Here is a 9,067-nt window from a genome sequence, read left to right as displayed (position 1 = left end):
CTCTAATCCTTGCATTCAATGGGTTCCCACCCTGCATTCAGTGAAGACCTGAAATGCCTCAAGGGGATTCTCCTTTAGTTCTCCTGCCCTGCGCGCAGTTTTCAGTGAAATGCACCACTACGCTTAACTCGGAGAAGGCATTAAGAGTCTTGAGGAGGATATCTCTGCTTTCCTTCAGCCCTCCTGCTTTGTCCCAGCCTCAGCATACTACCTAACTTCTTGCACTCAACGAAAACCCTTAGGAAAGTAATAGCAAGTAGGTGTAGATTCACTCTGGCCAGGGTTCTTGAGGATTTTAATCCATATTCCAGCTCATACCCAGCCATTAAGATTATTTTTTATCTTTATCTACAGTGAATTCTTTTTCTTCCTTTACCTCACCAGCTATAAAGGCAGCCATAAGCCTATTTTATCCTGGAAAAAATAGTCACTCTCTCTGACTTTTAGCTCATTTAGCTTTCTATGAATCCTCAACTCTCCGATTGGTTTTTTTTAAAAAACTCTGATTTTTGTGGTTTATCTTGCTTGTATAAGATATCTTGCTTATCTTGCTTAAGATCTTGTGAGGATCTTCCAATTTTCTGTATTCTAACTGGTAGCAGAAGTCTCTATATTCTAACTGGTAGCAGAAGTCTCTCCCCAGATTTGATTTTAATGAACATAGTTTTGAATGGTCATGGAGGTATTACCTCTTACTAGTTGTTCTCATACATGATTTTCCAAGTTCTACTGACCCTCCGAATAGAGATTTTGTCTAAGTTGATCCAGGAGGTTCTTATTGGACAAAATTAAATTTGATTTTATCATTTTGGGGGTTGGGAGAATTTAAAAAATGAAGCAAAGGACAATGGAAGAGGATGAGTATTTCTTAGGCGACAGCTCTGAGCCAAGGCACTGCCTCAGATACTTTTATGGTATTATCGCTCTTAATACTTATCCGAACTGTATAAGACAAGTATTACTATCACCATTTATAGGTGGGAAAATGAGGTCTCAGAGATTAAATTGTCTGTGATCACCCAGAGTGTAACTAGACATGATACAGATTTAACCCCAGTTCTCTATGATTTCAAACCTTGTGCTTTCTTTTCCAGTATATTATATGCTTGAGACAAGAATGTTGGAGAACAGGGAGGAAATCATTTAGGCAGTCGTGGATGACCAGGTTGGAGAGGTAAGAAAAGATCAAATCAAGTGAGCCTTGATTCTAGGTATAGATGTTTAAAATTGATCTTAAAGGCAATTGGTATCATTTCAACTTCCTGGATTGTGATGGGAATGTAAGAAAAACTCTCTGGAAGCACTGGCAGAGACAAGGGCTGGTAGACTTAGCCTCCCCATAGTGTGTACCACCAATCCAAACACAAATGAATATACAATCTAGTAATAACCATGTGCTTGCTTTGCAAATGCAGCTTTGGTGCAGACCCTCTAACCTCCCCTTCCAACCAGAGTGCACCCCGGGGCTGCTCCTATGTAGGCATTCTAGAGCTGCCACTTCCAGGCCAGGGTGTACCAGACAGAAGGAGAAGCCAAAATTCTGCATGGAGGCTCTGCCAGAAACTGGGGAGCTGACCTTCTCACTGGCAAACGGCAAGAGAGTTTCCCTCCGGGCTTTATGCGTGTAGTAATATGAGGCATGTAATTTCCTTGAAATCAAGTGCAGAAGTTACAGCCGCTCTTTTAAACACATGCTGAGTTTAAAATTTGCTTTCACATATTCCTAAATTGTGTGTCATTTTTCATGCAGTTGAAACCAAAGAGGCAAAGTCCTAAAACTTTATAAGATTTTTTTCCATAGCATAAAAACCTTAGTCAACACTTTTTATGTTAATGAACTTACTTAATATTTTCGTAGCACGATTCAAATGTGACAACCCCTCATTTAACTACTTCTCTCTGAGCAACAAAAGCTTTAAACTGCATTGCATATACCTTAAAAGTCTGTGTGCCTTTTGGGAAAATATATGTGCTTGCTCCCTCTGTGTTTAGAAGCCCCCATAAACAATGTGTCGTGTCTGCCACTATTACCATCTGGTAGCTCACATCAATTCCCTCGCTGGTTTCCTCCAACAAGGCAGCCTTATATGAACGCTTACAGTAACATTTGATAGGCTTTGGTGACGCCGTGGGGGTTAGGCTCAGTTCCCTTATTGTGTTGCCTCTGGTGGAGATCTCTCAGAATCCAGGCAAGTCTCAGATTTGGAAAATTCTAATAGCTTAGCTAGAAGGCAGCATGCATGGGAAAGGGCAATGAATTCATTCTCCACAGGTGTATTCAAACTCGCATGCTGGAGAGGTAACCAGTGACCAGAGAGCATTTGGGTGTCCTTAATGACTTAGAGCTGCATTAGTCAGCATATTTTCAGCATGTTTCTCATCTTTAGGACACTTACTTAATAGGGCATCAGAGAAGCCATGATAGAATTAATATTGAAGCAAAGCTTTGGATTAGTAACCGAAGAAAAGCCACAAGGCTCCCTTGCTATTCTGCTGAGTGGTGATCACCATTTTATACAGTAGCCAGATGTCCAGCTTTGAGAGCACGTTACTCAAAAAGAATAAAGTCAGCTTGGCTTCCATGAGGGAGCAAAGATGGGTCGGATCTGTCTGCTTCACTGATGCAAGAGAATAGAAGAGCATGAAGCCTGGGAAGACCACCAATGCAGAGACAACTGGGAAAGTGTCACATGCATCACAGAGCAAGATAAAGGGAAGAACATTGACTCTGGAGAAGATAGATTGTGGGTTCAAACCACTCCCTTGCTCTTTAGCAGCTATTCAACATTGACAAGTGATCTAGGTTTCTGAAAATCAAGTTTTAAACCTGTAACACAAAATAACATATACCTGATAGGTTATGATGAGAATTCACCAGAACATACTTAGACTGAAGTGGGAACTTAACAAAAGGTAGTTAGGTCAGGGTGACTATGGCTGTTTGGGTCAGAATGGTGCTCAAGGTCAGTCAGTGTGATTGGGACTCTCTGGGTCAAAAATGCACTTGAGGCCAGTGGGACTATGGCCCCTTTGGTGAGAATGATGCTCAAAGACCTCATGGTTCTAGATCTCTACTGGATAAGACAAACCATTATAGGCCAGGACCTGGAAACTAGATAGAAATGCATGTAGGTGGGGCAAGCCTTGGAATTGAATCAGCTGTAGGAAATGAGAGAAAATCAAGGTAGAGATGAAGGTGAGATAAAAGGTGAGGTATGTGTGGAAAACAAGGATGTATCACAGATCAAATATCCAGTCAAGAGCCGTAGGAAAGCTGCAATGTCAGGTCCTGACAGGCAAGTGGCGCATCCCCTGAGACATTCAGGCGGGTCAGCTGACATCACAAAGTAGGGACACCCATGCCGTTTAAAGCCAAGTCACCCCCATTCCTGGGTAGATGTTATCATTGAGACCAAAATATCAGGAATAATCCAAAGTTTCATTTAAAATTTGACAGTTCTCGAAATGATATAACACTGTCCCTCCAGAAAGATTGTAATGTTTTGTTCTTTTTCAGAAGGGTAGGTAAATAGTTGCTGCAATCTTCCAACTTTCAAAATGTGACTGTCCTTGGCCATCTGCCCGTGGCATATTCCATGCAAAGGACTTTGACACTGTATGTTATTCACTATTGTATCTGCTGTACCTAACACGTGTCAAAAGGAAGTCTCAAAGGAAATTTGAAAATACCTAAAATTAAATGAAAATGAAAATATAACACATCAAAATATGTGGAAAGCAGTTCTGAGAGGGGAACTTATGTCATTAATGCTTACCTTAGAAATGAAGAGAGGTCTCAAATGAATAACCGAATTTCCTACCTCAAGAAACTAATAAAAGAAGGACAAAATAAATCCAAAGCAAGCAGAAGAAAGGAAATAATACAGATAAGAGCAGAAATCAAGGAAACTGAAAATAGGAAAACTGTAGAGCAAAATCAATGAAACAAAAAGCTGGTTGTTTGGGAAAAAAATCAGTAAAATTGATAAACCACTAGCAAGACTTACAAAAATAGAGAGAAGATACAAATCACCAATATCAAGAATGAAGTAAGAGATATTACTATGTATCCTGCAGCCACTTAAAAGATAATAAGGAAACAACTTTATGCTCATAACTTAATAACTTAGAAGAAATGGACCAATCCTTGAAAACCAGCAACTACCAAAATTTAACCCACAGGAAATAAGTCATCTGTGTAGACCTAGAACCAGTAAAGAAATTGAATGTGTAATTTGAAAGCTCTCAAAAGAAATGTCTATGCCCAGATGGTTTCAATGGAGAATCTCTATTAAATAAGACTCATGAAATTTAAAAATTTTCTTCTGTAAAACCCATGTGAAGGAGATGAAAAGGTAAGTTACATACTATGAGAATATCTTTTCAAACCACATATCCAACAAAAGACTAATATCTAGGATATATAAATAACTCTCAAAACTTAACAGTAAAAATTGGACAATCTAATTAGACAATGAGCAAAAGACATGGAGAGGCGCTTCACTGAAGAGGATATAAAGATAGCAAACTAAGTACATGAAAAGATGTTCAACATCATTAGCCTTCAGCAAAATGCAAACTAAGACTTCAGTGAGATATCACTGCAAACCTGTTAGGACAGCTAAAATAAAAAATAGTGACAACATCAAATGCTGGTGAGGATGCAGAGAAACTAGGTCACTCACACGTTGCTAGCAGGAATGTAAGCTGATATAACCACTCTAGAAACTAGGTTGGTAATTTTTTATAAAATTAAACAACCCACTGCCTCATTCCCGTGTATGTGTTCTCTTAGTTGTCACCATATTGAAACCTGTTTTGAGAGGTGATTGGAATAAAAGGTGTTGCATATTAAAAAATTAGACATTCAAATGCCATACAGAACAGCAATTGTACCCCTTGGCATTTATCCCAGAGAAATGAAAACTTATGCTCACACAAAAGCCTGTACATAAATGTACATAGCAGCTTTATTTGTAATAAATGACAACTGAAAGTAGCCCAAATATCTTTCAACAGGTGAATGGTTAGGCGAGCTGGGGTATATCTGTACCATAGAAAACTTCTTGGCAAGAAAAAAGAACATACAGGCAACAATCTCCAGAGAATTATGCTGAGTGGAAAAAGCCAATACCAAAGGTTACATGCTGTATGACCCCATTCACATAACATTCTGGAAATGACAAAATTATAGAAATGGAGAATAGATTAGTGACTGCCAGAGGGCCAGAGGTTATGATGGGGCAAAGAATACAGGAGTGGGAGGTGGGGAGGTGGCTGTGATTAAAAAAGAACAACATGGGGCTTCCCTGGTGATGCAGTGGTTGAGAGTTCCCCTGCTGATGCAGGGGACGCGGGTTCATGCCCCGGTCTGGGATGATCCCACATGCCACTGAGCGGCTGGGCCCATGAGCCATGGCCACTGAGCCTCCTCGTCTGGAACCTGTGCTCTGCAACGGGAGAGGCCACAACAGTGAGAGGCCCGCGTACCACAAAAAAAAAAAAAAAAAAAGAACAACGTGGGGGCTTCTCTGGTGGCACAGTGCTTAAGAATCCAACTGCCAATGCAGGGGACACAGGTTCAAGCCCTGGTCCAGGAAGATCTCACATGCCACGGAGCAACTAAGCTCGTGCACCACAACTACTGAGCCCACATGCCACAACTACTGAAGCCTGCGAGCCTAGAGCCCATGCTCTGCAACAAGAGAAGCCACCGCAATGAGAAGCCCGTGCACCACAACGAAGAGTAGCCCCTGCTTGCTGCAACTAGAGAAAACCTGCGCACAGCAACAAAGACCCAACACAGCCATAAATAAATAAATAAACAAATAAATAAATAAGAGAACAACATGAGGGATCCTTCTGGTGGTGGAAATGTTCAGTACCTTGACAGTGGTGGTAGATACACTAACCTACACAGGTGATAAAATTGTATGAAACAATACACACACACACAGCAGGAGAAATCAGAATAAGATAGGTGAATTGTATGGATATCAATAACCGGTTGTGATATCGTGCTATAGTCTTAAAAAATGTCACCACTGGGGGAAACTGAGCACAATACAGAAAAGGTTCTATCTCACTATATTATTTCTTATAATTACATGTGAATCTACAATTATCTGAAGTGAATTAATATTACTTCCTATTTCCATAAGCACTTTTTAAGTATTTGACAATTTCTGGAAGGTTAAATGTATTCTATATTTTATTTCAATTAGATGTGAATAAATGATATCAGAATTTCCTATAGATAAAGTCAAACAGTCCTCTGTTATAAAGAGCTAAAATTGTTTTCAAAGCTTCCCAAAGCAAAACAGAGACACTTATTTACCAGAAGATATTGATCTGAAACCGTAATTCTCCTCTCTGAGTGTTGAAGCAAGTAACCAAAGTGATCCAGCAAGATGTCTGGGATAAGAACCAGCCTACAAATATTCAGTGCTCTCTCTCTCTCTCTCTCTCTTTCTTAATTGAAAAGCTGGAGCCCCATCACCCATCAACACAGAAACTGCCTTAGATTGATTTTGGAAGGCAAATATTTCAAGTGCACATTTTATCGATTACTGACTGAAATAAATTGTCTGAAAATGTCTATCACTGTGATCATTCTTATTCATAAAGATTGAATATTTGTGATTAAAATGAAAATACGTTCATTTAAAGCTAGTTACCATTAGGCATCCATCAGGAATGAAGCCGGAAGCCAATTCAGCCACTCATCAGAGGGCTCTTGGACCTACAAATCATGTCACGTACACAATGGCTCCTTGCTCTTACACTGGGAACACTGTAGGCCAAGGGTCCATGACTTCAACTCTGCACATATGTGGCTGTTACTTAGAACTCTCTGAGGTATAGGTTTACATTACCATCTGCCATCACAGTTGCTGTTTACATCTGTCTTAAAAGGGGGGTTGGGCATAATCAATTAAAGTGCGCATAGAAAGCCCTGGAAAAAACACCACCACAACAACCTGAACTTCGGAGAAGTACATGTCTATCCAAAGGGGAAATAAAGAATTCATACTCTCTTCTCTCTTTGAAAATGTTCCCTTTGAACTTGGGAAATTGTGACGAAGAGTGTTTTAAAATTCCTAACACTGTTCAGCTTCTCTGAAGGGCCCCAGAAATAATCTCAACATTCTATGCTTTAAAGTTAATTTAATGATACATGAGACGATAAAAATTTTAAACTTTTGCTCTACAAAAGACTCTGCTAAAAGTTTGAAAAGATAAGCTATAGACTGGGAGAAAACGTTTGCAAAAATGTATTTCTGGTAAAGAAGGATTAGTATCTAGAATATACAAAGAATTTTCAAAACTCGACAGTAAAAACAAAAAGCAAACAACCTAATTAGAAAACACATCTCACCAAAGAAACATACAGGTGGCAAACAAGCACATGGAAAGACGTTCAACATTGTTACTCAACGGGGGAATGCAAGCAAAACCATAATGAGATAATGCTACACACCTATGAGAATGACTTTAAAAAAATTAAACACCGAATGCTGACAAGTATGTGGAGAAACTGAATCACTCATAAATGGCTGGTGGAGATATGAAACGGTGTAGCCACTTTGGAAGACAGTTTGGCTGTTCCTTATAAAATTAAACTTGCAATTGCCATAGGAGCCAGGAATTTCACTCCTGGGCTTTATTCCAGATAAATGAACACTTATGTTCACACAAAAGCCTGAACATCAATTTTCATAACAGATTTATTTGTAATAGCCAAACACCAGGTACAATCCCGATGTCCTACAACAGATGAATGGTTAAGCTTTGCTGCATACCGTGGAACGGCTACTCAGTGATGAAAAGGAACAAATTATTGATACATGAAAAAACTTGGATGAATCACCAGGAACAATGCCGAGTTAAAAACAAACAAACAAACAAAAATAAAACTCAAAAAGTTACATACTGTACAGTTCCAGCTACATAACATTTTTGGAATGACAAAACTATAGAAATAGAGAGCAGGCTAGTGGTTGCTGTGGTTAAGGAGTGGGTAAGGGCAGGAAGAGTTGGGTAGGGGGGAGGGCTAACGTGAGGCAGGCTCGCGATGACGGGACTGCTCTGTATCTTGACTGTATCCATATCAGTACACTGGTTGAGATATTTTACTATAGTTTTGCAAGATGGTAACACTGAAGGAATTACTTAAAGGCTACAGGTGATTTCTCTGTATTATTTTTTATAACTGCAAGTGAGTCTACAGTTATACAAAAAAAATAAGGTTTAATTTTAAAAAAGAATTGAGAAGTCTAGGAAGAAAGTATATTCTTTCCACCTAAGTTTGGAGATGAAGATGCTGCTAACCTGTTGGCCAACAAGGCTGCTGGTAAGAGGATAAAGCAGGCAGTTTGGAACTGAGAGCCGCTTTTAGGGACTTTGCCTCAGCATGCAGGCGTTTCCCTTCCTAGCCAGGAGCATTACCATTTGGCAGCCTTCATCTCTGTCCTAGAGCTTCCAATAAGGACCAAGACAAGGTGGATCAAACAGGGAAGCCTACTCTCTACTGATTCACTACCACGGCATTTGAAGAAATTCTAACCCTTGGGGTCAACCTCAGGATGAGCTTGTTATTATGAGTTCTTGCTCTATTACTGAGATGCTGGCAAATGTCAAGGAGGCATCGACCAACTCAATACCGGGAACTAACTGGTAGTTGAGGTCAATGAGGAGCTTCTTAGGACTGCACAGCCTGCATCTTCAGGGAAGAAAGAAAACAACATGCATGGAAAGCGCTCAGACCTCTTCTGGGAGAACCCATTTCTTGGGCAGGATTGGTGGGTAGCCTCCTGATTACCCTCAGGGATCTCAAGTCCTTCCAGCCTATACTGATCCCTACCTGATCTCCCAGACTGACCTCCCTGCTCTTGATGCCCAAACCAGTGACTACAAACGTCTGTTCCTCCAATCAACACAGGACATTTCCTCCAGTGAGCAAACGGGAAACATGGACCCTTCCTCTCCATCTGACAGCATGTCACCTCCGGCACAACTTGTTTAAATACCCTTTGACACTAAGCGTTTCTTGGAGTGCACGTGCATT

This window comes from Lagenorhynchus albirostris, chromosome 8 (assembly GCF_949774975.1).
Source record: "Lagenorhynchus albirostris chromosome 8, mLagAlb1.1, whole genome shotgun sequence".
NCBI classification, from domain to species: Eukaryota; Metazoa; Chordata; class Mammalia; order Artiodactyla; family Delphinidae; genus Lagenorhynchus; species Lagenorhynchus albirostris.
Note: the sequence above shows the minus strand (reverse complement) of the source record.